At 46.1% G+C, this 16445-nt stretch overlaps 1 pseudogene; it reads left to right on the top strand.

Moving 5' to 3' along the window:
- LOC149328447 (uncharacterized) overlaps positions 1 to 16445 on the top strand; it is a 478240-nt pseudogene that overhangs the window by 451783 nt on the left and 10012 nt on the right.

The raw sequence follows: 16445 nt of genomic DNA, 5'->3' as shown, positions 1-16445 counted from the left end.
GATATGGATTCCAAGATACCGGTATGATTCAGCTTTAGTGAGGATGGTTGCATCTATGCAGCCTGAAACCAGCCCGTTGCGCTAGAGTGCAACTTATGTAAAAGTTCACGAAAACTAACGAAAAGAGATGAGCACTGCAGCAAGAATTTAGGTTATTTGCTCAAAATTTAAACTTTTTTCAAGGAGCCAAATAAGGCACTCAGAATGTCATAACCCTGCAACATCATCCAGATATGATGCACTGAAGAAGCAGCATTTTAATCTGGAGCAACTGGTAACAGTTCCGCCGCAGTATTCCTGAAATAAAAACGTTGAAATTAAGGTGGTGTTCATGATGCTACATGTTCAAGAAGAACAAGAGTAGCGAGAATCTAGTTGCGCAGTTCAAAACGCGAACAAAGCATGACACTGTGCTGGTAAAAGCGCAGTTGTTGGAATCCTGTATTTTGAATGTAAACTTGTGTCCAATACTGAAGAAATTTCTGGACGTACCTCAAGCATTGGGAATGTACCAGACGTGAAAATTTGTAAGAACGCGAAATGGGAGATTCTCTCCAAGTAAACTGATGGATCGAGACTTGTTGGTGTAACTTGCATAGCAGCCATAGATAAGACAGCCTTGATGTCAAGTTGCCGCTAATACCCATGCCTATTTAAAAATCGATGTCCAAATATGGCCGAAATCTATTTGCCCTCTTAGGCATAAGCGGCAGCTCGTCAGAAAAAGCAAACCTGCGTCCTTCTTTTATTTTATTTGCAAATTTTGCGTACGAAATGTGACGAGTGGGAAAAAATTTTTGCTCAATGAACTTTCGCTTCCATGGTATAAAGATTGCCAAAACTTGGTATAAAAATAGTACTAAAGCAATGCGCCTCTCTCGCAGCAATATAACTGTGCAGAACTGCTCTAATGAACGGGGCGGCGGCTTCGTGACCTTAGGAAAACACGTTCAAATGCCGCATTCTTGATTGGCTTTCGTGACAAATTACCAAAGGAACCATTTCAATACGCTATTTGCTTTTGGTGAGTGTTGAGTACCGTCATGTATCACGAAATGAGGCGCTCTTTTCCCTGCTCTTGACAGCCGGCTAGAACGTTACAAATGAGGCGTTCCGAAGCGGCAGGAATGTATTCTTCGTTATCTACCGGTTTCCTAAACGGAGCGTTTTGAACTTCGTTTCCTTTCTTTATAAATCTTTGGAATTGATCACGGAAAACAAGCGTAATCTAGGTTTAGGTAGCGTTGCTAACATAAACTTTTTACATCATCTGCGTGTACACGCGAGACCGACTGCAGATAGGAGATCTAGATATTCACTAATATCATAAATAAACGGCCACGGCTGCCGGCAGCGGCAGCAATTGATGTGTTAATATTTTGCTATCAAGGTGACTCTCATAATTAAAGAGTCATTGAAAACTAGGTAAATAATCACCTGCCATATTTAAGTTTATAGCTTCAATAATCCCTTAAAAAAGAACGCATGTTTCTTGCGGTGCTATATCGGGGTGTGAACCACCGTTGGCTGGAATGTTAGGCCTTGGTTATGTAATACACAAGAGACATATGATACCTTCATTCATTGATTTAAGTATGTTTATGTTTAAAAATGGCACGCTTTTAACGAAGCTAAACAGAGTAGATGCGCGAAAGCATGCATTTACCCTTTTTGGGTTATGGTTTCGATTTGGGGGTTTGTCGGCACGCCTGGCAACGGGATTAGACTCCGGTTAAGTCTGATCGAAGCTTATTTGAACTGATCTGTTAGCGCTGCAGAGGGAAGTTGATGAAGAAGACAATATGCAATGCACATTGCGAGGTCGTGTTTCAGTTTAACACGATGCGCGATTGGCTGCGGTGATAGCATAGTCTCCTCGTAAAGTGGGTAGCCAATCTAATCTATTCGCGCCTCCAAGTGTTCGAATTCCAATCGCGGGAAGCTTCACACATGCCAAGTGAGCCGGTTAGACATCTAGAAGTAGTGCATTGGCAGTAAAATATCACTTGAAAGTTTTAAAAATCAATGCAAAGCCCTTAAAGTGTGGATAACAGAGGAATAACTTGAAATCGTTATACCAAGAAAAAATTACCTTCTTTAAAGCAGCCAAATCCTAACAAGATCTTGATGCTTGATGTATTGGGTAAGAAAAAACCACAGAGTGGTAGAATATCGCCATATAAATGCAATGATTACTTTGGGTCTCTGAAGATTGCAACATGACCCCTTGGATGTGAAATGCCTTGACGTTGGTGTCCCTGCACTGCATTCATGATGTCAACGGATGCCAGCGACGTTAAAAGTTGTCTATTGGTTTTGAGCCGTACCAAGTGGTGCTAACGAATGTTGTCTTCACCCTCACCACCCCAGACCCGACGAAGCAACCCGAGCTATCCGGAACTAGCAGAATCCAGAAAAGCCTCAGAAGCTGTCTGAAGCGAGTACGCACTGCGAAGCAGTTGCATCCAGATGAGTTCACGTAAATACGGACGACTTCCGGACCGCAAGCGAGCACGGAAGCACTCAACACAGCTCACGTCAACGAAGACTATACTAGCCTCTTTTATTTTGCAACAGACCTGATTTCCGCTTTGTTTCAAGGGTTCCCCGGACGACGATACCGAAGAATGGCTGGACAAACTTGAGCGTTTGGTCGCATTCAAAAGTTGGTATCGCCAGACCTAGCAGAACGGTAGTCCTTAAAATTATTATGCAGAAAATGAAAGTAATGTGGAACACAGTCTCGCACGGAAACAGCAGTACACAATTGGCAGCGCGGTGCTCGAAGTGGTGAGAGATTAAGTCTACTTAGGGCAGGTAGTGGCCGCTGATTCGGAACATGAGCGAGAAATAACTAGAAGAATAAGAATGGCATGTAGCGCATATCGTGGGCTCTCTCCGACCATGAACGGCAGTTCAGCAATATCCTCAAGAGAAAAGTATACAACAGCTGTACGTTACCGGAACTCACCTACGGGACAGAAACGTGCTCGCTATCAAAAATGGCTCAGCTTACGTTGAAGACAACGCAGCAAGCGATGAAAAGAAAAATGATAGGTGTAACGTTAAGAGAATGAAAACCGGCAGAGTGAATGAGCAAAACAAACGATGGTTGATGACGTCCTAGTCTAAATCAAGAGGAAGATATGGGTGTGGGCAGGGCACGTAATGCGAAGGCAAGATTACCGCAGGTAGTTAAGGGCAACGGAGTGGATTCCAATAGAAGGCAAGCGCAGTAAGTGGCGGCAGTATTTCAGGTGGACGGATGAGATTAAGAAGTTTGCGGGGATACTGAGGCCGCAGTTGGAAAAGACAGGGTTAACTGAAGAGACATGGGAAGGCCTTTGCTCTGCTGTTAGCGTAGTCAGAGTGATGATGATGGTGTTCAGACGAAAGTGGGAGACGTCTTCGATCTAAACGGCTTATCCTGGACATGGTACACGACTACGAAACTCCTTGGCGACGCAGATATGGTTCCAAGAGGAGTTCTTGGCGACTTTCGCAACCTTAGTCTGGAAAGAAAGAGAGCAGCTGGTTGTGCTGTCCCGTGTGCAACAGCCAAATGAGAAAACCGTTACGTATATAGAAGTATTCTGCCGTCTATGTGGCCGCTAAGACTTAACAACATATAGGAGATGTTGCGTTCTTGATGAGGGGCATCAGAAAAAAACTTATCCTGGTTCTTCTCCGGGTGCCTACGATGGCTAGAAAGCCATCTACAACAGATATCGGTACTAAGAGCAAATGCTAGCAGTATCCTCCACGAGCCAAGCTGATACTACAGTGACCACCAATCACAGTTTACGGAACATCATACGCGAGATCGCCCGGGAGGAGCTTCGCCACCGCCTGCAGTATTGTTTGCCGCCTCAGGTTGAGTCGGATATGGACACGGTTCGTGAAGTTGGATCCAAATGAAGATTCCAAAATAAGAGCCTCATGGTATGTGCTACAAATCCGCGCTGCGCAGCGAAAGGCGCCATTTTGGTCAAAACATCGCGCCTTACGAATCACCCTCACGTCCACGGCCAACCACCCGCCCGCCCATGCTTCCGCCAGCGACGTTAACAAAGTCTGACCTTTCAAGAGAAGTTGACTAGGCCGACCCCTCCGCCTCGGCTGCGGAGAATCCAGACATACATATGTCACTGCCCATACAAAAATGGTGTGGGTTAGTTTTATAGGGCTTATTTTAACAGGGCTCCGAATAATTCTGACCACCTCCGGTTCATTAGTGTACGCTGACATCAAACAGTACACGGACATCAAAAATCAAGCGCCGCTGCCTGAATCTAACCCGCGTCTTTTGCACCAGCATCCGTGCACCATAAGCACTTGGCCACCACGGCGGCTTCCATACCAAAGCATGGCCCCTCGAGGCTTCCCATGAGACGCTACCGGGACCTCACCTCGGACAACGACCTGGAGCGATTCTCAACTACGTACATCAGAAAGATTACTTATCCAATCGTCCTTGAACGCCACCGTAGTCAGCTGCACGGTTTACGTCGCCATGCCCCAGCTACGCAGCGAATGCCCGCGGAAGGTATCCAAGCCCTTTTAGGGAATCTAAACAAAGCATCCTGTGAAGGTCAGGTTGCTTCCAGACGATGCGACGAAGAACCTCCAGTGAGCACTCCCCATGAAGACACCGCATCCTCTACGCCGACGCCTCATAGAAACACAAGGTCGACCACGGCGAGAACCGATTTGAGGACGACGCCACCACCAAGACAAACCCCGCGGACGCGCCCAACCCACCATTCGCATTCGCGGTGAAGCCGAGACTCAGCACCGAGAACGACGTGCAAGGGAAGAGCCAGGACAAGTGACTTGGAACCAGCTATGGATGCACGTCATGTCCTCGCACTAGTCGACACAGGAGCCAATTATTTGGTGATGGGTGGAACATCGCCCAGCTTAGGAAAGTCATACTTGCTTGAGACGGCCCATCAGTCCACACCGCAGGATGTGAGATTATAACACCGTAGGGACGTTGCGCTGCTGAAGTGACCGTCCACGCACATGCCTATCTTGTGAACATCGCTGTGCCACAGAAATGTTGCCGTTCCACCTTCCACTTGGTTTGGACGTGTAAGCCAAACTCAACTATCCACCCGCCAACCCCACCAGAGAGAACCGGGAGGGAGCCCTGCTCGGTTGTCAAGACCTCAAGGCCCAAAAAGCCTTGTCTCTACGGACACGGGCAGCGTTGCTTGCCAAGGAAGCCTCGGAATAGGTGCTCCGCCTAATAATGTGAGGAGAAGGGGCCAGTAGGGCTCTACTCCAATCACCTCACCATAAATATTTAATGGATGATTGGTTTTGAGGAAAGGAAATGCCACAGTAACTTCTCACCTATGTCGATGGATCAAAAGCCACGCCGTAGTGGAAGGAATAAAAAGGGGAATACAGAAAAAACAGAGAAAGAGGCGCCATAGTGGAGGTCTCCGGAAAAATTTTGATCACCTGGGGATCTTTAATTTGCACTGACAAAGCACAGCAGACGGCAGCCATTTTGCGTTTCGCCTCCATTGAAACGCGGGCTTCATAGAGGAAATTAAGGAGAATCACACCTTTCCCATAATGACATCTCTTATTCACTTCAATTCGTAAATACATGCTCCAGCCCGCGTAAGCGTTATAGCTTGTGTGCGTAGCTGGGCAGCCGAGGCGTGAAGTACATGACTCAGCAGTGAATAAAATACAAAAAAAACATAAAAAGGAACACGAGCCAGATGCAGACTCAGAAATTGCTTCCGCGATGCAAGGCGAACCAATGTACAGGAAACGTGCAGTACAAGTAAGTATTCCACCCTTATCACTTTCATACACGAAATTACAACGCCGGGAATCTGGCAAACAAAATGAGAAATAGATTAAAAGTTTATCACTCTATATTATTGTTAGCCACGATGGAAGAAACTAGTTAAGTTGTTTTAACCCGTTAATTCCCGGGACGGTCTGTATCCTATTGAAGCAATAAGGAACATAATGAATGAGAGTTTTTTATTCTCATAATTAGCGAAGATGCGGGGTATGACGTATTTTTCTGACTGACGGAGAGGCCGTAATTTAATGTTGTCAATTTTAAAGAAGCTGTGGAAGAAATTTGTCGGCAATATGTCAAAAATAAATTGCTTGTTTACAGGTAGCATTTCAACATGCAACGTACTGGCTATTTCTGCTTTATCACGGTAGTTGGTTCCGTAGGAGAGATTAGTTGTAATTCTGAACAGTGTGCGGCTTAGTGTGTTAAGTTTTGTATAATGATGAGGTTCCGTAAATTGTTATTCCATATCGCGATATGGACTCTCGTAACCCCTTATAGACCATTTTTTTAACCAGCATCACGCAAACAGATCGTAGGGCATACATATATACACACACAAGGCGCAAACGTTTGACCAGCTCTTGAATATGACAGTTCCATGACAGAGTTTCGTCAAATTTCACTCCAAGATACTTGAAACTCAATTTAAGTTCTAAAGGTGGGCATGCGTAGCATGTACAGTTCCTGTCATGAAGTTATATATTAGAGCATGCTCGAAACAGTTTGTATGGATTCTAGAAGTGTTTGATGAGAGGCTAGTTGGTAAGACATTCTGAAGACATAAAACTACGCAGGAGACAGGACACAGAAAAGATGCAGACAGGACGAGCGTAGACTAACTGATTTATTGGACGAAAAACGACCTTCCTTCAAGAGCAACGCATGCGCAACCAAATTTAACGCCCAAAGCAAAAGTACACAATCTAATCAACCCAAAAAGTCAAGTTCCTTCTGATACAGGTGAATTGACGCCTCGCTAACACATTTTTCCGCACCGTATCTAGCAATTTGCCAGGCTTCAAAAATCTCGCGTGCCTTCCGGTCCTTCGCGCAGCCTATAATCTTCGTTTGCTTGAAAAGCGGCGTACAAAATACTTTTTTCTTCTTGTCATTGATCTTACAAGACTGGCAGTGCCTTGCTAAATGCTGCCCACCGTGCTGGCTCAAAGAGTTATTGTGCTCCTGAAGGCGTTTATTAATGCAGCGCCCCGTCTGTCCTGCATAAACGGAACCACAGCTGAGTGGGATCTCGTAGATAACTCCCATCTTACAGGCTACAAACTTAGGTCTGTGGTTGACTCCGCACCCTACTTTCTTTTGCAGGTTGTTGTTAGTTAATCGGCATAAACGAGACAGTTTAAATGGGGCGAAAAAGCCGCTTTTCAAGCAAACGAAGTTTACAGGCTGCGCGAAGGACCGGAAGGCAGGCGATTTAGCAGATGGCATCCCAGAACACTGTGGCTATAACAGTTCCTGTGGAGGGTAACGCTGAATTTTTTCGTCACTGGGGAACTTCTATGCCTCAACGTTGCTGAAGCGGCCTTGGTTTCTGGGCTAAAGTTGAGCACCCATGTCTCCTCGCCTATGGTGACTCAGAGCAGGAATTCATTTGGCTTCCGCGCGTACCGTGTCACATGATCGAGGCTGATCTTGATTCTTGCACTGTCGTGATCTGGGGTAAGTTTTCTGAGCACCCATCTCGCATACACTTTGCGGTCACCCAAAACATCATAGAGTATGTGATTAACCTAAGCACTACCAATACGCAGTGTGGACGCCACGTCTTACAACGTTATGCGCCTGTCAGCTAACACCATGTCCTAGACGGTAGCACGTGCCCATTCATACCATATAACAGCAAGCACTTCCATTCGCAACCACGCTTCTAAAAAACATGTCTTCGATCGCGATTTGTACTTGAAAAATCTGGGTCACGTCGGTCTCCTGGTACTCTCTGTTAGATGTCTGCACATGCGTCATTCCTCCACCGCTGACGCTCCCACCTTCGTTGAACCACGAACTTGTATGGATTCTTATGGCGTTTGTTTGTTTCACCGGGTGTACCATTTTCTGTTTTAAAAATGAAACGTACGTACTTTCAGGACGTCGTTAAGATGATATGGGCGCGTTTTCTGTTGATCTGCAACTATCATTTAGTTAGGCTTCGGACAATGCTAGTGGCAGTCAAGTCTCCTTATATAGCATCAAGCCAATGCGGTGGCTCAGTGGTAAGGCGTTCGGCTGCTGGCCTGAAGGACAAAGGTTCGATCGCAGCCCGTAGCGGTTTCACTTCGATGGAGTCAAAACGCTGGAAGTCCGTGTACTATGCGATGTCAATGCACGTTAAGGCGGCGGTACCACGCTAGCGGCGGTCAGCAGCCGTTTTTTGTCATGTTTGTGTGAGCGGTGTGGCTCATCCGTTTGCGCTAGAAAAATGATATTGAGCGCATTGTAAAGATAATTGTATCTTCTTTGCGATGGTATGTGTCGCTAAAAGCTATTCACGTTAGTATGATAGCAGTGAGCAAAAGAGCGAGGGGCATAAAACGATATTTTTGCTCGACTTGCCTGCGTTGGATTTGCTGTTGACGAAAACTACTGCTCCGAAAAGAAAACTGCTTCTGCCGCTTTTAGATTAAGTGTGACTCGAGAACCTTACAGGCAATTTATTGAGTTATATTGGGTGGTTATTTAGAACTGGTGCCATAAAAAAGTGTGAAATTTAAAAGAATGGCGCATTAATAACTCCTAGTCCAGTTCATAAATCACAAACATATTTAGCAGGATTGTAGATAGTACCCATGTTGTTAATTCTTGAAAATTTCATTGAGCTACATGTCATAATTTTTTAGTTTTCATTGTTCAAAGTTGGTCGTAACCTAGAAACTGCGCTTTTTTGATCTGAGTTTTAGAAGGAAGTAAACGTCGTATAGGGAACAAATTTTGCACGCGAAATATTTAGGAAATATTCAAGGACCTGCTCAAGTCCGAATTTCGCTATGACAAACAGAACGGTATTACTGCGCCATTCAATTGCGCTATTTTTTGGTGCGCCGTAACCTCCGCAAAATACATCCAGCGCGAAAGATCACTGTTATATTCCAGGCTTTTTTGACAGGAACTGAAGTCCCTGGTCTTAAACTACCAGTGATGTAAATTTGGGTATGATAAACGACTCATGTTAGCTCGCACTCGCCCCGTTTGTTGGTCGACGGGGCTGCTGCATTTGAATCTCGCGGGCGTTTTGACTCAACAATGGAGTTCCGCCGGTCAACGACAGTGGCGCTGTCAAACATTTTGAAGCAAGACGTACGAGACAGTAACTATTGGGGTTTACTGAAACGTGTGCGCAGCGCCTCCCCTGTGTGTGTGACGCCCGCAACTCTCGCCCCGGTATTCTGTACCGGCATGTACCGGTACGGACGACTGACTACGCTGAAGCCTGTCCTGCCTTTCGGTCGCTTCTTCGGCTGCTCCGCAGGCTGTCATCGGTGTATCGTGCTGTTTTGCTTGTTGGTGTTTTTTTTTACTGTGCTTTTGTATTTATGTGCAGCGCCGTTTTTTATCACGTTATCTTGCCAGTTTTTTTGTGTGTAAAAGTGTCAAATGGGGAATCGGCGGCGATACCTTCAACGCAAAAGGTCGACGATCACAAAGCTTCGTACGCGCATGGCTGATGTCAGGGCCAAACGCAGGTGAGCCATTCGGACCGCAATTTTGTTATTAGTAGGTGCATTGAAGTCCCAACTGTACCTGTGTCGCGTGCGTGAGCTACCTCGTAGTGTGTGTTATCGAGTGCGGTTTTTCATGAACGCGTGTGCAAGATTAGCAGTGTCACGGCACTGTGACATTTCGTAAGGCGCCTAGTCGTTTGCTCTTTTGCAACAATATAGTTTTTCTTTCCGCCCTCCTGTTATGGCCTCGTAGGTGAGTATATGTGAGGTAAAATCATTATAGAGGGTATTTTTGCTATAAACTTATCACTTGTTTCATACAAATGCTTGAAAGCTACACAGCCCTCGTTGAGTTGGGTGTTTTACTTAGCTAAAAAGGCGCTGAAGCACATTTGTGGATGAATGCACTCTAAATATGCTTGTAATTGATTTTCAAATGTAACCGTTGAGATCCCTGCTATATGAAACATGAAACAGTGTGTTTTCATTTCTTTCCGCTTTATATTTTCAAAAATGTGGGGCTTTTATATGTCCGTTGCAACGTCACTGTTGAGTTGTTTCTTTTTCCCAAGTATAGCTTAGTTGGACATGCTGTACTTCTTATGCCTGCTCCTTTCTTCTGTTCTATAGCTGCGTCTTTTCTTTTGCTACTAGCCCGCTTGTGGCGTTCACTTTCCTTGGAAGCACAGTATCAATATACACTTTCAAGGGATATTCAACCTCACAGCTCACATTTTTCTGCTTGTGTGTAATGGATACAGCCTTCTGCTGGTAAGCTTTTTCTTCGTGAACTGCTGGTGACATCAAAACAAGCAGTGTATCATTGTTCCAGCAGCTTTGTATCACCCTGTATGGAATAAGCAGAATATGTTTCTATCGTGCTCAGCAGGCTTTTATCCTAACATATCTGCTCTCATTGTTACAGTGGCAGCAAATTACTTAGATGTATGTAAGGACTTTTCAGTCCACTTGCTATGTTTATGCACATATTTTCTTTCCTTTTCCGTTACTGCCCTCACATTTTTGTATGACGGGAGGTAAGCATATGTGTTTGTGTGTTACTGAAACACTAAGTCAATGGAAAGTAACTGCAATGGTTGAGCAGTAAAGAACAAGCTAATACCCACTTTTGAGCACTGACATTTCCTGTCACTTCCTGAAAATAGACTCACATATGACATTGGTATGGTCTTGTTTGCTTGCAGGCTGCCACCATGATGTGTGGGGGAGTTGTGCAAGACATCTGAACGTGCTTAGCAGATGTTGCAATAAAATGGTCCTGTTTTTATAAGGAACATGCGTTTGTCTTTTGAAAATGCACATCAATGGAAGTGAATGAAGCCTTCTGCTTCTGCCTCTACCAGTGGCGAAGTGCATGTGTGGACAGTGCGATTTCACTAGCATTGTAGTGGCAAAGCATGCCCCCAAAATTATATGTCAATCACACACTGCAAGAAAAAAGAATGCACGGATAACATTCTTGAGCTGGTGATATGCATGCGCGCAATGCAGCAAAAACAATGCCAGCATCTCTTGCCATTGTTTGCACTGCATGAAATACCAGTACTTTCCCTCAGCGGTGTGCAAACCACGGATACCGAAATCGTTAGAAATGCAATCAGTTGTCAGTCTCGGCTACAGGGTATTATGATTCAAAACTAGCTCTTGTAAATGGCGGTTTCCGGAAGAGCTGCTCCACAATAGTACAGCGACATTTGCTGCGCATGGCGCTGCACGATTGCGCGTGTAGTGTCTAGATAGGAGTAGGTGAGTTGCATAAATATGGAAGTCTGCTATGGTGGGCTTGCTGCTCGCACCGCTGGCACTTGCCACGTGCCAGTGCAAGTGCCAATCTGCTCGCGGGTGCTCAAAAGCGGTGGTGTCCCTCATTGTTAGTCATGGCTGGAATTCCGCTCCGGTCAAGAATGGAGAAAATTGTGCTGCGGGCGTGCGGGGCAGCTTGGTGTATGCGAGTGAGAGGGGAGCTTGCGGAGCGGGCGAGCGTAGTGTATGTGTGTGTGAGAGAGAGAGAGTGCGGTCGCCCTCTCCCGAAGTGCGCGCCTCACGTGTCAGGTCGCCGGCAACTTTCGCGGTCCTTCCCACTGGCTGTATCGCCTCGCGTAATGGAAATACAAGCAGGAGGGAAGGTTTTCCCTCTCTCTCTACCCTTTGTTTTCCCCTTCACTGTCATCTCGCTTTCCATTTCCATCCCCCAGCCCCAGCTCAGGTGCTTCTAGACATGATAGCAGATGCCGGCGCTGGCAAGAATCCTTTTACCTTCTTTTTCATTTACAATAAAAGCCACTTACTACTACTACTCAGGATAGTTCCGTGAACACGAGGGGCCGAGAGCTTCTGGTGAAATTTATTGGAAACCGGTATGAAGTCCTTTGGCTGGGTGGTCTGTGGATGACATTGGTGAAAACATTTTGTCTAAGAGCTATTTTTCAGCAGATTTCGAAGCTCTCTCAGCAAAACCATCAAGGACTTCAGGATAATTCAGCAAGGTTATGTGGGAAGCAGGTTTTACATCGCGAATTGTTTTTTGACCTGGTTTACAAAGCGGGGAACATAATATGACGTTAGTGTCGATCCGTATTTACAAATTAGAAGAAAGACCATAAATATTTTCAAAATGGTGCTCGTCTACCTGATAAACATTTACGACCAGATTTTCATTAGCGTGGTTATGAAAAAACCCTAATTGGAAGGGTCCGGAACTCTACATTTTACCAGATCTGACGAACGCTTCAGCCTCTTGCTCAGGACGGTTCCTCATGCTTGTTTACAAAAAAGCATACAGCAGCAGCATGCTTGCATTGTCTTCGCATTCCGGCCTTGAAATAGCATTTGCCACAGCGGTTGCTTTTGTGTGCATGGTCATGAAACGTGAAAAAAATCTGCCATCATTTACACACACATCTATTTTCCTCAATATTTCATGACATTCTAAGATATTACGGGAGTAGGCATTGCTCTGGCTGAATGTAACTTCTAAGTCAAAATGTTTGCTTGCACATGAATGAGCACATATAGCGATGGCTCTGCAAATAAAGTGTTCCCGCATGCGCGGTAATCTCTTCAGCTTCGCATATCTGTTTAGAGGCACTTTATGTTCGCATAAAGATTGTGTTTATTATTATTAGCGCAAAACGTAACAAAACCCCATTGTATTGGCCTCGAATTTCAAGTTGATTCACTCAGGACACACACTTTCTGTCACTTCCCCATGGAGGTAGTTTTCATTGACAATCTGCTCCACTGAGTGCACGTGATCAATTAGCAATTTTCGCTCCTTCAAGTTGACAGAAAAAAAATTGTTTTCACTATTTTCTGGGACACACATCTTAGGCTCTACATTTTTCTCACCTGAAAAAGAAAAAAAACGCGACTGCGCATACAGATTTGCAGGCAGGCCAACACGTGCAAAGAAAACTGGCTTCCTTCAAGACACACGTCATCAACGCACGTGCTTCTGGCCCGAAGGGCAAAACATGCGCCGTACCGAGAAGGCTCACACTGGGAGAAGAAGGCTGCCAGGCGTTTCGAATCAGGGAACAAAGCTGGTGGGGGAGTGCTCGGCACCTGAAAAACCGGTTCAGAACCGAAATTCGACGATTTTGCCCATCGGGGCACACCTTTTTGACGTCACACTGTTTACATCAGGGAGAGGTCTATTATGAGGCACCGGCCGGATACACTGGCGCCCGGAGCGCGCTCCTGCCACCCGGCCTAAGTCATTCAGCGCAAGCGTTTCCCCTCTTCTATCCTGTGAGGGCCGGCGAGGCGTCTCGAATCGGGGTAAAAAGGCGGCGAAGGAGCCCTCGGGACCAACAACACCGGCTCAGAACCAAAAGTTGTCAGTTCTGCCAACCGGGCCAAAACTTTTTGACGTCACGCTGTTTACAATAGGGAGGGGGTTTTACAGTTCTGCGAAGCTGATGTTTTGCGAAGGCGATTGACATGCGGCCGTTCCAATCCAAGGTTCTTCTGCAGCCAAGGCCAGGCTAGAAAGAGGAGACAGACCTGTGTGCCTCTGCTGCGGGGAGTGGGTACAACTTGTCAGGGCGCACCCGCCCTGGGCGCAGTGGGGTTTGTAATAAAAATCTTTAGCGCGGCACCCAACCCTTGCTCTCACCGTCGTGGTGAAGCGGTGCGTTCCGCGTTTCTTTCCAGGAACGACGCTTGCTCCGTCAACAACTGCGGGGGGTGGGGGGAACGTACACTGCCAGTAGCCTTTATGCGCTCGCAGTTACATGCGTGGTCCTGACAGTCAACAGACTCGAGCGACAAGACGCGGTCAGGTTCGCCAGCGTAGCCTTGTAAAGTGCACCGGGGAAGGCGTGTCCACAGATGACTCACCCCTTTCATTTCTGCCTATTGAAGCCAGCACTGCCCGTTACTGCTCTGGAGACCACCTGCACCCACAATTATAAATGCATTTTCGCAGAAAACATTCAAGGGCGTTCAGGCAACCCTGCAAACGCGTTTCTGAAGAACGGCAGATTGGGCTACTTGGAGTTGATACATAGGGATTGAGTGGACAACAGCCCTGCCAGACACTGACACAGAATAAGATGAGACACACAGAAGGAGCCTCCTTGTACGTCGTCTTTTTCTCTGTGAGTGTCTGGTATCGCTGTTGGACCACTAACATAAAACGTGCTCCGCCTGGCGGCCGCTAGGAGGGTACGCTAATCGAAAACTTGGCATAATGCAATACAGTAAGCCGTTAGTACTGGCTCGAGTATCCGAACTGCTGACATGATAGTACCAACACAGCAGCTTTTTTTTTCTCTGCCTGCTCATGGATACAGCTGCGGACATATAACAAGGCGAAAATAGCTACACACACACAAATACGCGAGGCCTTGCGCGAGTGCGTTTGTTGAGTCCATGTGGAGAAAGAAAACAAAGCAGTGTGCAGGGGCGTTATTGTTCATTTCCCCTATCCCCCTAGCTGACAGAGTCCCATTATCTAAAAGCGACCGTCCACCCGGAAAGACGTGTAGTCGATTTTTTTTTTTCGGCAGCAGTGAAGAGAAATCAGGGCTGAGAGCCTACATGTTGCGCCGCCGGGGTGGGGGGGGTCTGTATGCGCTGCAGGAAATCTAGAAATCTGAGTTTACCGTAGGAACTTCGTCCAGCGTACTTGTATACACGTGACGATAAAAAGTTATAATTTCTGAAAATGAAGTGGCATCATGTTTGAGTTGTAACTGCTACATTTTGATAGTTTTCAAACGCAATTTAGTGACTTTTCAAAAATGGTTTACTGTGTATGATCGTACACGGCAAAGATATTTTTGAAACCGTACCATTTTCCGTGTTTGAATGTGTTTGTGCGCGTGCGTGGGGGGATTTATACCCCTGTCACACGGCAACTTTAGTGATACTTTCACGAAGCGCACTCCCCATGAACGAATGGCACTTTCATTGCGTTGTCACATGGCAAAAAGAGGTGCTATTTGGAAATGATGATAGTGACGATGGGTGTTGCAGGTAGTGACGATCGGTGCTGCAGCACATTGTGAAAATTAGTTTGTTTTCGCAAATATTTGCAAAATATGTCATAGCAGATGTAATTGCTTTCGCGTCTGATCGCATGCTGTTATCTAAGAAAACATCACGAGCCTGAGATTAGCAATATCTCTGCTACACGGGCGTTTCAAATACCTTCCAACCGAGTGTCATTCGAGTCGGATGTCGCCTTGTGCAGCTGCACGAACTATTCAATGGCATTTGGCTGACATACTATCAAGTCAATGGAGCTCCGCGAAGGCATTCGAGATTTTGGAATGCCTTCGAGTCACGAACACGGCCCGCACTGACGTCGCCATCCCTTCGCTCCGCCAATAACACAGGGCGACTGCACACCAGTACTCCTTTTTACAGCGCTGTATGCAAACAGCTATGTTTGTTCGCGTGAGGTAAAACGAGAGCTACGCTTTTGTTTTATTAATCCTATTTGTGTACCTGTTGTTCCTTTGCTTGTTTATGCAGCGCGACAACTTTGTAGAAACCACCGATGTGATCGCGCGCCTCGGAAACATTCGGTGGCCGGATTGCTGACATCGCGTAGGACCGACGCTTCTAATTGTCCCTGCTTTCTCCTATGTGATATTCAATTTTGAATCGCTTTATCCTGAAGTACGTTCGATGGCGAAATAAAACGTCCTTATTCCTAATCCACAAGCGACGCCGGTGACTGCTGCTGGCTGCCCAAGAGCGCGGCAGTCTGGGTCCGACCAGAGCTTTCCTTTCATTGCATGTGCATCCTGCACTGTGAAAATAGTCGATATTAGGTCACCGTTGTGAAAACTTCATTTGTTGGCCATTTGCATTCCCCAAAACGTGAATTCGCGTTCGATGGTTGCGGAAATTGCACACACGAAACCTGCGGAATCGTTAGACCTATCGCGGAAAGGGGTCGTCGTCACTGGCAGAGCGAGAGTAGCTCTATTCAGGTATGTACATTATATTTAGTTGCTCATTACCAAAAAAAAAGTTCGCACTAAGAACCAGAATAAAAAATAAAACTTTATTTACAGCGGAGCACGGCTGCTGAGACTACACACTCGCCGATATCACAAAACGATATCACAAAAGCAGGAACGTTGCCTCGTGTGGCAACAAAATGCAGTTCCAATGAATGGATGGAAATGCTATGCTAAGGCCACAGTAGGGAGAAACCTGACGCGATTGTAATGAGTACTTATTAGCTCTTGCCAGCTATGTCCGGCAGTCTCCAGTGGAAGTTTCGCAGCCAGTGTTTCCTTTTCGTTTTTCGAACCTTGGTGGTGGTAGTAGTTTATTTGACAATAAAAAGTGAACGAAAAGAATGTTGCCGGCTGCGGCCCTAAGCGCTTTCGGGATTTTTGTTATCATACACGGATGCGCGGGCGGAAAAAAAGAAAATCAGCATTACTTGCAACGTA

The sequence above is a fragment of the Amblyomma mixtum genome, chromosome 9, assembly GCF_055824585.1.
Source record: "Amblyomma mixtum isolate Tamu chromosome 9, ASM5582458v1, whole genome shotgun sequence".
Lineage (NCBI taxonomy): Eukaryota > Metazoa > Arthropoda > Arachnida > Ixodida > Ixodidae > Amblyomma > Amblyomma mixtum.
This window is presented reverse-complemented; position numbering and strand designations above follow the sequence as displayed.